This window comes from Papio anubis, chromosome 1, assembly GCF_008728515.1.
Source record: "Papio anubis isolate 15944 chromosome 1, Panubis1.0, whole genome shotgun sequence".
NCBI classification, from domain to species: domain Eukaryota; kingdom Metazoa; phylum Chordata; class Mammalia; order Primates; family Cercopithecidae; genus Papio; species Papio anubis.
In genome coordinates, this window is record NC_044976.1 from 93,269,014 (window position 1) to 93,283,621 (window position 14,608).

General features: G+C 48.5%; 1 long non-coding RNA gene across 2 annotated transcripts in view; it reads right to left on the reverse strand.

Moving 5' to 3' along the window:
* Nucleotides 1–989: 989 nt before the first annotated feature.
* The window catches only part of LOC101021181, a 217,545-nt gene continuing 203,926 nt past the window's right edge, over nt 990–14,608 (reverse strand). For both annotated transcript variants that reach the window (XR_004176271.1, XR_001891947.3), the window contains exon 4: nt 990–1,718. This is a non-coding gene — a long non-coding RNA (uncharacterized LOC101021181). The remainder of the gene's footprint in view (nt 1,719–14,608) is intronic.

Consider the following 14,608-nt stretch of genomic DNA (forward strand, 5'->3'; position numbering starts at 1 on the left):
TTCCAGCAGTGTTCTGCTATGCTAAGAATATTAAGCTGTAGTCCCCTAGATATTTGCAAAGTCACATTGTCCTTTCCCTTGTTTCTGAAAAGAACAAAACCATGCAGCCAAGAGCTGATCATTCCATTTTCAAGTTCACCTAGGTCAGAAAACCACTGTGGGCAGTTGCTTCAAGGCAGCTTGTAACTGCTTCCATGGAAGTCATTGTTTATTTTTATTTTTTAAATTAATTCATTAATTAATTAATTTTTTTTTTTTTGAGACAGAGCCTCACTGTCGCCCAGGCTGGAGTGCAGTGGTGCCATCTTGGCTCATTGCAACCTCCACCTCCCAGGTTCCAGCAATTCTCCTGCCTCAGCCTCCCGAGTAGCTGGGACTACAGGTGCGCACCACCACACCCGGCTAATTTTTGCATTTTTTAGTAGAGACGGGGTTTCACTGTGTGAGCCAGGTTAACTCCTGACCTCATGATCTGCCCGCCTCAGCCTCCCAAAGTGCTGAGATTACAGGTGTGAGCCACTGCGCCCGGCCGCAATTGTTTATTAAGAACAGCTACTTGGCCTTCGGGAATATAAATATTTAGACTACCAAAAAAAAAAAAATGCAAAGAATTCATGAAGGTCTCTAGAAACTTGAAAAAGGTAGGGTAATGGTGAAGAAGAGAACAGTTGTTGGTGTTCTGGATTAAAGTCCTAACTCTACCCACCGACTGCACTGGACAAATCACTCCACCTCTCTTAGCCTCAGGAGTCTCAGCTATAAAGTAGGAATAATAATATTACTTATGACAGGGGGTTTTGGAAAGGATTATGTAAAATAAAACAAGTGAAGAATGGAGCTAATTCCTGGCATATAGTAGTTACTTAACATATTGTAATTATGATGATGGTGGTTTTCCTACAGAAAGAACGGACACTGGAGAAAAGAAAGGTTTTGTCAGAGAGGGGAAGCAGAAAGGGAGGAAAAGTGAGGCTAAAGAAGTAAAAACAGTTTTTCCAATTACAAATTTATTAACCCCTAAAATAATGCTACAGTTTCAGAGAAAATTAGGAGCATAGAAAACAAACAAAAAAAAGCTAAAGACTGTGGTGACATATATGTAATTAACTGAACAAGAAGTAAGAATTTGAAAGCATTTGAATTAAGATCCTAGAATTCATAGCAGGTCTCCCTTCCCACCAAGAAGGCATGTTAATCTGGATTCTTTAGAGATAATAGAGATGTCTTAAATTCCTTTGGGTGCAGTAAAATGGCCCTAGCTTGCACCAGCCCCATTGAAGGGTAGAGATTAAATTGAAGATAACCAAGCACCTGTCATTCTTCCCACTGCCTTCTGGATCACCACAAAGAAATAAGGATTTGTCTTTTCAAAGAGGAGGAGAGCAGTATCTCATGAGGCAGTGTTGATTGACAGTTCATGCTTGAAGAAAGGTATGAATGCTGTACTCAATTTTAACTTAAAAAAAAATCTGAGACTTGTATTTCCTGTTAGAAAGCCCTGCAGAAGGGTGTGTCCAAGGATTCTGAAGAATTAATGACAGACATATGAGTAGCTTCTTAGCGACACAGGAGGAGATGAGGTGCACGTATGCCGTGTGTTGGGGGGGTAATGGGTGCTTGGATTGAAACTTGTCTGCTGTTTGCTGAGCCCCACTCCTCCTTCAGAGTCCCTTTGAGGTCTCCATTTCTCCATGAAGCACTTTTAACACTGATCCACACTAAAAATAATGACAATAGCATATTAATAACAATAGTAATTACCATTTATTTAATGCCTACCAGTTGCTAGGCACTATGCTAGCAGTTTAGCATATAATATCTATTTCTTAACAACAATCCAATCCTAAAAACAATCCAACAAGCTTTATGCATATTACCTCTGATTTGTATAACGAGGAAGATAAGTTTTATTATCCTTGCTTCACAGACGAGGAAATAGGCTTAGAGAGGCTGTAGTGTGCTGAAGGCCTCACAGCCTGTTGCAGACACAGCTGGCATTTGGACACTTTCCTGAGGGCAAGGGTCTGGATGTGCACATCTTCTATAGCCCTCACAGCACAGCCCTCAGTCCCCCTTGTTCTGCAAAAGTCCTCAGCAAATGTTATTTGATTATGTGATTCTGTCAAAGGCATTCAAATGAGAGTGACTCCATCTTGAATAGGGGCTGGGTGAAATAAGGCTGAGACCTACTGGGCTGCATTCCCAGGTGGTTAGGCATTCTTAGTCACAGAATGAGATAGGAGGGAGGTCGGCACAAGATACAGGTCACAAAGACCTTGCTGATTAAGCAGGATGTGGTAAAGAAGCCGGCCAAAACCTGCCAAAACCAAGAGGGCGATGAAAGTGACCTCTGCTCATCTTCACTGCTCATTATACACTGATTATAATACATTAGCATGCTAAAAGATGCTCCCACCAGTGCCAAGAAGTTTCAAATGACATAGCAACATCGGGAAGTTACCCTATTTGATCTAAAAGGGAGAGGAACCCTCAGTTTCAAGAATTGCCCACTTCTTTCCTGGAAAACTCATGAATAATCCACTCTTTGTTGCATATAATCAGGAAATAACCGTAAGTATACTCTGTGGAGCAGCCCGTGCCACTGCTCTGCCTATGGAGTAGCCATTCTTTATTCCTTTACTTTTCTAATAAACTTGCTTTCACTTTGTGGACATGCCCCAAATTCTTTCTTGCACAAGGTCCAAGAGCCCTCTCTTGGGGTCTCAATCAGGATCCCTTTCTGGTAACACTTCAAATGGATATTTGCCATCTACACATAGGGGTGGTACTATGGTGTGTGTACATCCTGGGGCTGGTATACAGGTAGAACCTGGATGTGATCTCTGAGAGAGCTCCAGGCACTGGCATCCACTAGCCACGTGCTGCCAGCAGCTGGGCTGCCTGCCTCTCGCTGAACTCGTCCACATCCCAGAAAATGCCAGGATTTAGAGCCGGAACTGACCACTCACACCATCTGGACCATCCCCATCTATAAATCTACACATATAGAGTCTTTTCTGAGTGAGACTCAGAGAGCGTGAGTCAACCGAGTTCACATAGCTAAAAGTGGCAGGGCTGGGACATGAATGCAGGTCACCTCCTAAACCTTCATCCCGCTCTTTTCCATGATACAACAGCAAGGCAGGGCGTGAGGGAATGTCAGAGCAGAAGAGGGCCCCTCCTGGCTGAGCTGTCCATGGTGGCGGTCAGTCTGGCCACTGGGCTGGGGTGGAGTGACACACACCACAAGCCTGTCGGTCGTGCCCCACCCAGAACCACTCTGCAACAGCCCCAGGTGCACATGCAGGGCAGGCACGGAACCAGCCTGTGGAGACCATTTTATCTGCCTGGAGTTAAGCCTTGTCGGTGATGGACAATGTGGACCAAGGGAGGTCTATTTTCTGAAAGTTTCATTCTGCATACTCCCTTAAAAACCCATTGTAATGTTCATCCAAGCAAACTACATGTTTGTGGCAGATTTCTCTAGATTATATTTGGCTTATTTTACTTACTTCAGATTTTATCTGTTATACCTGTCTAAATATTCCAGAATAAACTACAGGCATCAAAATCTTGGTTAACTATTTAAAAATAGGGATACATGCAGTTGAAAATACTTTCATTTTACAAAGAGATTTTTTTAAAAAATCCATACCAAGTTTCACAGATTCACTGTTTTGTTCTTTCCTGGAGGAAATTACCCTACACAATAAAACTATGTTCCCCTCGTGTTGCCCCTTCCCTCAGAGTAGAGCAGCAAACCCTTGGGCACATGTTATGTGAAAGGTTCTGCGGCAGGTAACAAAGAGCTATGAACACTCGTCTCTGTCCTCAAGGGGCTTACACTTCATTTGCAGAAAAACAACCACAGCTGGCAGGTATTGCATACCTCCCGTGTGCCAGGCACTATACCAGGCACTTTGCGTAGGCTATCGCATTGACTCCTCCTAACATGCTTAGCGAGGTGCTACTAGTGGGTGAGAAACTGAGAGGCTCGGGGAGGTTTTGTGTTTTGCCCAAGACCACAGCTACTGTGAGTGGTCGGGCTGGTCTGTGTACGTGGCAGTCTGACTCCATGCACACCTACCTATTAAGTGCTACAGCCAGCAGGTGCCACCACTTAACAGTTGCTGCTGTGTATGGATTGGCTCCCCCACAAGGGTGCAGACACCTGGTAGATTCCCAATATCTTGCCTCTTTGGAATGCCCAACAGCCCCAGCAGTGCTGTGCTCCCGGTTGAGGTTGACTAAATGTTCTTTGACTGATGGCACAGGAGAGGGGAGACACGTTGTCTTGTGGTGCCCTAAGAATTGAGATGGACCTTATAAGGAATAAACTCTCTCAACAGTGAGGGTGAAATCAAGCCCAGGAACATTTCCTAGGACAGGCCTTGCCAAGCCTTGGCGAGGACCTGATCATCCAATGCAGCCAAGAAGCAATAGCTTACACGTCATTATGTCCCATGCTCTCAAACAAGTTTACCTGTTGTACCGGAGAGTCGACTTTCAGTTCAGCGATCAGGAGCCCCCACATGCAGGTCCTTGCTTATGAACCCTGGGGCAGCATTGAAGGGAGAGAAGCTCGAAGCCCAGCCTGCCCTCAAATGCTGAAAGTAGAGCTCTGAGCTGTAATAAGGCCTTGGTCCTGGCACCAGATAAAATGCATGTGTGTATGTATATTTATGCATCTATCTAGCCTTTATTCATTTTTATAATTAAATTTTACATTTTGATGATGAAGCCGTAGGCCCCACTGTACTTGTCTAGGAGCTGTGTTCTGAGCTCCACCTGCAGCTATCCCCATGTAGATGTTATGCGGCTCAGGGCTGAGGATGGGGAAAGGCAGGAATCAAAATAGAGGGGCCAAGTCCATTGGAGGCTGGATCCACCCTGGAATATGTCATCTGTGACATTTAAAGCCACTAAAGGCATTTTCCAAAAACCTTTAACATGCGGGTAGAGGGGCCTGGAAAAAAGTTATTGTGTTCCTTCCTTTAACCTCCCTTTCCACCTGGTGCTTCCTTTTCCAAGAGGAAAAAGGGTGCTACCTGTGTGAGTCGGCCAGGCCACTCTGCAGCCAAAGAATCCGGGGGCTGGTTCAGTGCCAGGCAGCACCACACCCAGGTCTGCTCTCCTGCACATTTATCTGCAGAGGCCCCGCACGCTGCTGGGGAGAAGAGGTGGGCTTTCTTGGCTGACTCATGCCGAGGAAGTGAAAAGCCCAGACACATTTGGTTCATCAGTTCCTCCCAGGTCGCAGCCTGTGCTTACTAACCCGGGCAGTGTGTTCTGACACCGAGAAACCGGGTGTCTCTGGGAATCAGCGATCTCAGATCTGTGGGTGACATATAGGACTTGATGATTTGATCTTCATTTCAAGTGCCAGCTGCTTTTTTCTCTTCTTTTACTTTGTTTTTCTTTAACTCCTCAGGGAATTTTTCAGTAGGATTAAGTAAAATAGATTCCTCAAACTTGTTCCCAAATTCAGATCCAACGAGGAATTTTCAACATCCTCTTGCTTCCTTGCCACATACAATAAATAAATACTATGGTCAAATATTATTACATCATGAGATTAACGTCTAAGGTGAGCCTTGTAGAAACAGCATTGAAAGAAGCCCCAGATATCCTGGTCCTGGTTCTGGAGACAGGGAGGCCTTCAGTCCAGGACTGGACTTTCTGCCCTTAAGGCAGGCCCAGCTCCAGGCTTCTCCCGCCTGAATACTACACACAGCTCCTAAGCCAGGAGCCCTATGTTGGCTCACGTACCCAGAACTTAAAGCAGACTTCTCCAGTGCTAGAGACAAATGGGAGGTAGCAATGCCTGAACAACGGACCCTTGATAGCTTTGGATGGACAGAGGTCTTCAACAAAGTCACTCTTTCTCATCTCAGTGGTCTTTGAAGAACCCCTTCCAGCTGAGCTACTGTGGAGTGAACTCAGCATGGTTGAGCATTTATCGGAGCCTACCAAGTGCTGTGAGGTGCCAGGCCCTGCCAGTCCCTGCAAAAGTAAGGAAAAATGTGCCCAGTTCCTGTCCTGCGTGGACTCAAACGGTGGGCAAGCCTTGGGTTGATGATTTAGCCCAGGACAATGATCAGAGCACACTACTGATAAATGATTCACCAGAGCCCGCTTTTCTCAGGGATGTAGTCTTGACGAAATCCTAAAGAAGTTCCTTTATCTCGAGCATGTTCTCTTGCTTTCTGACATTTCCTCCCCACTGTGGGGTTTAAGGGGGCTGATGAGGGAGGGACACAGATACACAGGTGTTGAATGAGCAGGATGGTTACCTTGTGGACAACTGTGCTCGTCCTCCTAGGACCTGGGAAGGATGGTGTACAACCTTCCTGGCACCGTCCCACCTGCAGGAGAGGAATCTGGGGGATGTGTCTAACCAGTTCCCTCTGCCACTGGCAGAGAGCCTTCGCTCCCCCAGAAAGCCTGGCCTGACCTGCCTGTGGCCCCAGCACATTCCTGAGGACAAAGAAATCCAGAGAAATCGCTGAGGCAGAGAGTCACAGAGGCTCAGGCCTGCGGAAGGGTGAGGGCCAATGGACCTCGGCAAGGCATTGGCGGGAGGAGTCGTGCTCCCAGGCCTGGCGGAGCTGCCTGCACCTCAGAGACCAGCCCTCCTGAGGACGAGGGGAAACAGCAGGCCACGTGGGAATGGCAGCATGAATACCCCACCCGAGGCAGAGGAACGTGGACCCAGCGATGTCCGCCTCTCCTCCCCACACCGGCAGGAGAAAGTGGGAGGGCAGGCAGAGGTGCTGTTTCAGGCAGCTCTCCTGACAGAACTTTCCTTATGAAAATACGTAAACACTCAGGGAAATAGGTTTGAATTAACTTCACACATACACAGTGAGGTTTCCTCAGTCCATACATGGCCTCAGCATAGGCTCAGAGTATTGCCTGTACAATTCCTGCACTGATGGACACAGGTTTAGGCGGTAGCAGGGACAGGTGCTGGGTGGGAAGCTCTCGGTTCCTGCTTTTCACCCCCACCTAAGTGTTCTCTGAGACCAGGCACTGGTCCTGGCCCGCCTGGAGCCTGCTCCACACTCCGAGGATCTGGGAGGGTTTCCGTGTTCGTGCCTGTCTGGCAGGCGGAGGTTTCTGTGACCTAGAAGCTGTCTGGGAGCCGGTCTGGCTCTGGTGAGCCTGCTTCCTGGGAGCAGTCCCAGCCTCCCCGCGTGTCTCATGCCCCCGGACTCGACAGGGGCTTGGAAAATCCTGAGACTGCATCAGGGTCCTTGGCCCAAATTCACACTGGAAGTTACTCTGCCTGGCTCCTAGGTGCCAAGGAGCCTATTAACACTTATGAGCTGCTCATTAGCATTGGGAGAAACCAGCCCAAACTCTGGAGGGAAGGGAGGGTGTGTGTTGCTCTAAATAGTTTGGCGCTTGGTCAGCCATCCTCCTGTTTGTGAAATCTGTCAGGCCCCTCACCAACAGCCTGGGGCTGGAAGCAGGCCTCCAATCGAGCTGGCAGCAACCCCAGCCCCCTAGGTACTGGCCACAGTGAAGACAACACTCGGGTTCGAGCCCCCTTCATCCTCAGGCCAGGAGGAGATTGAAGTCTCTGACCTGTCTTTGCAACCCCCTCCATTTAATTGTTAATTAGGAGAGAGCAGAGGGAGGAAGGAAAGGTAAGTGTTTCCCTTCTTGTCAAAGCAATCACTCTGCAGCTCAGCCACAGTTCTCTGACCAGTGAGGAGCCCAGGTGGGTCCCATCGGCTCAGAAACGGTGAGCAGTTCTTTCCAGCACTGGCCTCCTGAGCCCAGGAAGCCTTCTTGCTTTTCTTCTTCAGGTGAACGTAGCCCTTTCGGGTTGAGAAAAGAGCGGGAGATGGCCAGGCACAAAAAGTCATTCTCTCAAGATCTTGCCTAAGAAGAGAGAAATCAAAGCTAAACCCAGGCTCTGTATCAGATCAGGGACCACCTCTTATCTCAGCTGTCAACACTGCTGCGGTTCCAGGCCTCTTGGGTGAACTGGTTGGGCTGCCTGAGCAGTTTATTTCCAAAGGATATAGGAGCCTCTGGGATAGAACTCACTCCAGAGGGAGAGCGAGGCATAGTGGGCCTCGCCAACAGTGAAGCATCAGGTGTCGGAGGCAAGTTGTGATCCTGACTTCTGTGTGGTTGCATCTGTTCTCCATCTGGTCCCTTGAAGACCTCATCTGGGTCACAGGAGAGAAAGGGCTGCCAGCAAAATACAGACACACACACACACACACACACACACACACATATATATATGATAAAATATTATTTAAAAATCTCAGCTTCGTCCTGCCACCCACCAACTGTGTGACTGTGGGCAGGTTACCTCGCCTCTCTGTGCCTCAGCCTCCTCATCATTAACTGGTGATGCCCGAAGTGCCTGAGAGGGCTGCTCTGAAGTCATTGGAGTTTGTGTTTGTAAACTGTTTAGAACGTTGTAAATGCTAAATGTTACATACACGAAACCCAAAGCACCTGTAAGACAGGGCACAAGAAGCTCTAGTTTGAGACCATCTGACAGCGCCCAAGAAGGCAAGTGAAGCAGGCCTCACGCCTCTCCGCAGACCCCGAGAGGCTCCAGCACATCAGAGAGTAGCACCAGCTCAGCTCCTGCAGCACCCAGCGGTTCCTCCGCCAGCAGGGAATGCTTTGGGGACGCCGAGACAGCTGGGGCTGGAGTGCACATTGGAGAAGGGCCTGTGTGGGTGGGTAAGAGGCAGCTGTAGGTGGGCCGCTACTGTGAATGTAGCCTCGTCCACACCTGCTGGCTATGAGGCCAAAGAGGCTGGGTCACAGATAGAAGCCCCAGCACAGCTCCATTCAGAGTCAAAGTCCATTTCCCTATAGCCCCTAGGTAGCTCAGAGAAAGGTGAGGGTGGTCTCCCGGGAGGGGCCTGAAGTGCAGCAGTTCTCCTCACCTCACCTGTTATTCTGTTAAATTTAGTAGCCGAGTCCACTTAGGCCATTATAACAAAATGCCACAAGCTGGGTGGCTTGTCAATAACAGAAATGTATTCCTCACAGTTCTGGAGGCTGAGAAATCCAAGATCAAGGCACCGGCAGGTTTGATGTCTGCTGAGGGCCCACTCTCTGGTTCATAAAGGGCACCTCGCTGTGTCCTCACACAGTGGGAGGGGCACGTGAGCTCCCGGCGCGTTTCCTAAGGGCCCTCATGACCTAATCACCTCCCCGGAGGCCCCACCTCCTAACACGACCACCTTGGTGGTTAGAATTTCACCATAAGAATTTGGGACGGACACAAATATTCAGACCATAGCATTTAGTAAAACTCCTCCGTTCTTTTGTGTTTCACTTCTGTGGGGCTGGACTTCTTCCTGTTCATGAATACGAATCCCAATCCTTATGGACTGTGCTCACAGGAAACCTTCCTTCCAGTCCTTTGGCTCACTTACGAGGATGGCTGTTACAACTGACAGGCGGAATCTATGAAAAGTCAACACGGAAAGGTGGGCCCTTTGAAAAGCAGCTGGAACAGGTGGAACAGGAATGGGAGGCCAGGCTGCATTTGAAAGGAAGGGTGATAATTAGGAACCCCTCATTTTAAAGAGGGGCTAGACCCCTTGCTGCAGACTTAACAAGAGGCTTCAGAACGGGTCCTGCTGGCTCCCCCCAGCCTTCCCCCCAGCTCCCCTCTGTAATATAAGCAGAAAGCTAGGGAAAGAAGGAGAAAGAGGACAAGTGTTAGTCAATGTGGCATTCACAGGGAAAGGTGACTTCCTCCCCAAGCTAGGTGGAGACTTGGACGTGCTCTGAGACCGGGGGTGCCCTCTGAGTAGAGCAGAACGTGGTGACACTGGGAGAGCTCTTGAAGAACCTGACTTGTGTGCTGGGAGTTTGGAGGCACCCGTGAACTTTGAGGCCAAAACCTGGAGATTTCTGAAGGCAGAAGGCCCATGGGAGTGGCCTGGGCAGAGGAATGAGGTTACTGTCTGTCAGTTGCTTGGCAGTAAGCTAATTGGCCAAGTGAGGCAATGCCCTGCCCAGAGAGGAAGTTAAAGGCACAGGCCACAATGCTGGTCAAAGGGAGATATGGCTGCCCTGAGGGGGACTCAGAACAGGGGTATATCTGGATACAGCTTCCAAAAAACCTTGCCCATCATTTATGATAAAATCAGTGTGCCATCAAAACTTCCAGGATCATATAGACCCTGACTGAGCCAGGGTGACACTGGAAACATCTCCCCACACAGACAGGTGGCTGGCCATGTTAGGTGGTCCCTGTACCCCTCCAACCTAGAGACACTTAACCCATGAAAGGGAAAGTGAAGAATAAGAGGACTGACCACACATTCTACCTCCCTCAAATCCCTCGCTGAGGGCTGACTTTCCCAAGGAGAGGGAAGAAATGAGATTTAAATTAGATCCAAGGTTGGCATTTTGAACCAGACTGGACTGGACACCGAATGAATGTGATTGTTAGATTGTGGAATATACTTTAGACAGTCATTACAGGACGGGCAAAAGTGGTGACTGAAGAAAGAGAAAACCTTATCATACTTGTTTCCCACCTACTTGAGACTCCTCAAGCCATTTTTGCAGCCATGAACACTAGAAACTTTAAGAATATGTCTTCCTTTTGAAACACAAAATGTGGAGAAACTTAAAAATGGAGCAAGAGTGGCTGCCTTGTTTGGAGCAAAGATCTGAAAACTCTGAAACATTCTTCAAGCCTGGGGAGCTGCTTCTGAAGATTTGTTGATGCACGGTTTATACGTTTTCTAATGCTGCTGTAACAAATCACCACACAGTGGCTGAAAACAACACGACTTTATCATCTTACAGCTCTATAGGTTAGAAGTCCAACATGGGACTCACTAAGCTACAATCAAGATCTTAGGCCTTTCTGGAGTCATAGAGGTGAATCTGTTTGCTCGCCATTTTCAGGTTCTAGAGGTAGCCAACATTCCCACCTTCCTCGGTCTGCGGCCCATTCTTCCATCTTCAAAATCATCAATGGAAGGTTGAGACCTTCTCCCTGCACCACTCTGACTTCTCTTCTGCCTTCTGCTTCCACTTTTAAGGACACTTGTGATTACATTGGGCCCACCCAGATAATCCAGGATAATTTTTAGATCTTCAAGTCAGTTGGTTGTCAACCTCAATTTCACCTGCAAGTGTAATTCCCCTTTTCCATGCAACCTCACATATTTGCAGGTTCTGGAGATTAGGATATGGACAATTTTGGGGAGCCATTACTCACCTACCACATGTGGCTTACATATTATTGAATTCAACTTAACACAAATGCATACAATCCTCACAATACACCAGCCAAGATTCAATCACAAGCCATCACCTTGCCTCACAGGAGTAAGGAGAAGCCCGGCTTACTGTGAACCATGAAATGAAGCAGCCAAAAGACTACTGGACATTGATCGCGTCCACAGGGCCAAATGAAAGCTGTTCAATCCCACTTATGCCCCGAGCAGGAGAGCCCACAGGACACACACCCTGCACTCACCTGCAGTGAGGATCTGAACTCCTGAGCTGCTGCCTGCCTCCACCTAAATGCTCTGCTGATACCAGCACTTACTCTTTCCACTGATAAACATCTTATCAGCATGGCAGGTATCTGGCTTTCAAAATCCTAGGTGGCTATGACCAGTTTGAGGTGCTACAAGATGCTGCTGACTTAGGGAATAAGAAAGGTGGAGCGCACTCTCATTAGGTTCCTGTGTGGTAAAGACAGCTGGAGCCACCAACCCTCCCATCTTCAGGGAGGCCCGGGGTGGAAGAGTGTGCTGGAGACAGGACTCAGTGCTCTTAGCTGTGCCTCCTGGGATGGGAGATGCAGGCGGGGATCCTGGCAAATCTTCTGTATTTTGTCAGACTGATGTCTCATCCTCACAGCGCCTGGCTCAGGGTGCACTGACAGTTGCTGTCTGGACTCCAGATATGGAAATGGGATTCTAGCCATCACTCCCTGCCATGCTGGCCCAGCCGTGATGGGTCTTATGAGTGTCCTGGAGTGTTGAGGAGGTGTGAAGAGCAGAGCCCTTGTGGAGTGTCACCTCCTCACACCTTGCTGGGCCCTCTGGAGTCCAGGGAGTTCTCACCTCCATTAGGGCACCCTAGCAGGTTAGCTGGGCACTGCGGTAGGGGTGGCCCCTACCCCAGGGGTCCAGGGAGTTCCAGGGAGGGGTCCAGGGAGTTCTCACCTCCATTAGGGCACCCTAGTAGGTTAGCTTGGTCCTGGGGTAGGGGCAGGGACAGGGGCAGGGATTTGGTCCGGCATGACCCCTGGTCATAGGAATGCGTCCCCAGAGCGCTCCCTCCCTCAGTCCTGTCACTGGGGCACTTTGAGTTCAGCAAATTCACCGTTAGACCACTCTCAGCGATGGGCTCCTGGGCAGCTGAGACATCAGTGAGGGATTCCCTCCCCATGGCAGCACAGCCACCCCGCCCAACCGTTTTATACAAAAGCTCTCATTCTGTTTAAGAAGGCTCGCCAGCCTGCTGGCAAGGGTGAGACGGCCTGTTAAGCCAGAACCTCAACCTGTTGGGACTCATTTACCCTTCTGAAGAGTGAGATGGGCCCATTGTGCCCTGGAATCACAATACCACCGTGACCTTGACTCAGAGAATGAGACGGGTCTACCCTTTCCTAGAAACATAATATGAGGTCTTGGCATCACCCTTCCGTGAGAACATTCATTTATTGAAGACAAGATCATCTTCCCCCTAAGAATGGACTGAAGGCCTTCCTTCCAAAGCACAAAAATCCACAAATCCACTCTAAGCACATTTTTTATAATGAGCACTATGACTTCATAATGGAAAAAAAAATCATTTTAAAATGTTTGAACAGCAAGGCCATGTAGATTGCAGCCAGATGAGACCACATTCCCAATTAAAATAAGCGGTTTCCAGTGTTCAGACACTTTGGTGGAGTTGTAGCCTGACAATAGTTTTGCCACGGTTGTTTTAGGGATGAGTACCCACGGAAGTTTCCTACCTCCGAAAGAACCCCGGACGAAGTCAGAAGACCTGGCTGTCAACCCCAGCTTTTTCTCTTTGCTGATGTGACCTTGAGCCTTGGTTTCTCCCTCTGTCAGGCGGGAGAGGGATGTAGCCCGGCCTGCCTGCCAACTAGGGTGTTGTGAAATTCTGATGAAATAAGGCGAGTGAAAGAGTGTCATCATCAGGTGGCCCTGGAGAGAAGTGGCTGAGAATCCCCTGCAATGCTGGTGATTCTATCAGGCAACAGTAGCAGAGCATGTACCTGCCCATCACTCCCGCTGCCCTCAAGCCCTGCTTCCAAGTCCCTCAGCCGGGACTAGGACTCCAATGGCAAGGCGGGATGAGACTGGAAGAGGGGCAATGACGGACGGCGGCTACGCCATGATTTCCTTCCTGGCTTCAGTGAGAGTTTCCACCCAGTCTGGCAGAGAGGTAGCGCCAGGATCTTCCTCAGGAGCACGTTTCCAGGTGAGGAGTCATTTAGGGAACCACACCGCAGCGATATCCCACTCTCAGCTGGACCTTTGGAACCAGACTTGCCGACAGCCATAGAAGTCGCCATGCGCTACTGCCCTAAGCCTGTATCCTCTAATACTGCTCCTTCCCAGCCACGCATGTTGATCCTGCTCAGCAAGAATCACAGAGAGCTCCGTATCTGGACCACGGACAGCTGACTTCCTAGAGAACTGCTTTCATGAAACTGTATTTTAGTGTGTAATGGAATATAGGCTTATGTTGAAGCTGAGAACAGAAACAGCATCTGTTTTCTGAGTCTACCAGGAAGATAGTCATTGCCTTGTTCTTGTCATAAAGACTTAGTTTCCCTTTTATCTTTGGTTTTCCTCTTTATCTAACTCATGGCATTCTGCTGCGTTTTGTGTATTCTCGTACACCATCCTCAGTCCTCTGTGGAAGGAGGAAGGGTATTGCAGCTGATGCTGTCAGTATCCCATGCTTATCGCTTGGACAAGTCCTGCCAACCAATTGCCTGAACCCGCACTTGCTCCTGAGGTTTATCCTCTCTCTTGACTGGAAACTGGGGAAGGCAGCGTAGTCTAGATGCTGTGGAATGAACACATCTCCAGCAGGAGTTCTGCAATTCATCCTCGGGTGGAATAATTTCTCAGCATGTGTTTTGCATCTTTCCCCAGAGTTTCTAGGGTTAAGCTCTAGTGGCTTACTGTGGCAGCTGACTTTATAGGCTCCCATTCCTTTTAGGGACCCCTTCCCCACTTCCTGGCAAGAACTACTTGCACTTCCCAAATACACTCTCTCTAGAAGTAGATCTTGAATCTTTGCTTGAAGATCTACTTCTAGGAGAATCTAAGCTAAAAGGGATATGAATAAACAGAAATGAATAGAAACCAGTAAAATGTCTTATATATTACAAATAATCAAATAAATGTTTGTTGCGTTAAGGAGATAACAATGCAGTGTATTCTCAACACTTAGCGCAGAGCTGAGCACAGAGGAGATGTTCAATAAATGCTTGAAAAGGAGGTAAAATGATCCTAGCTAAGCACAGGTTGGATGATCAGCCAGAGGATGTATCACAAATGGGCTTGAAGAATCATTGACTAAGTGGAGAAGCCAAGCTTTGAGGATCCATGTAGATTAGAGT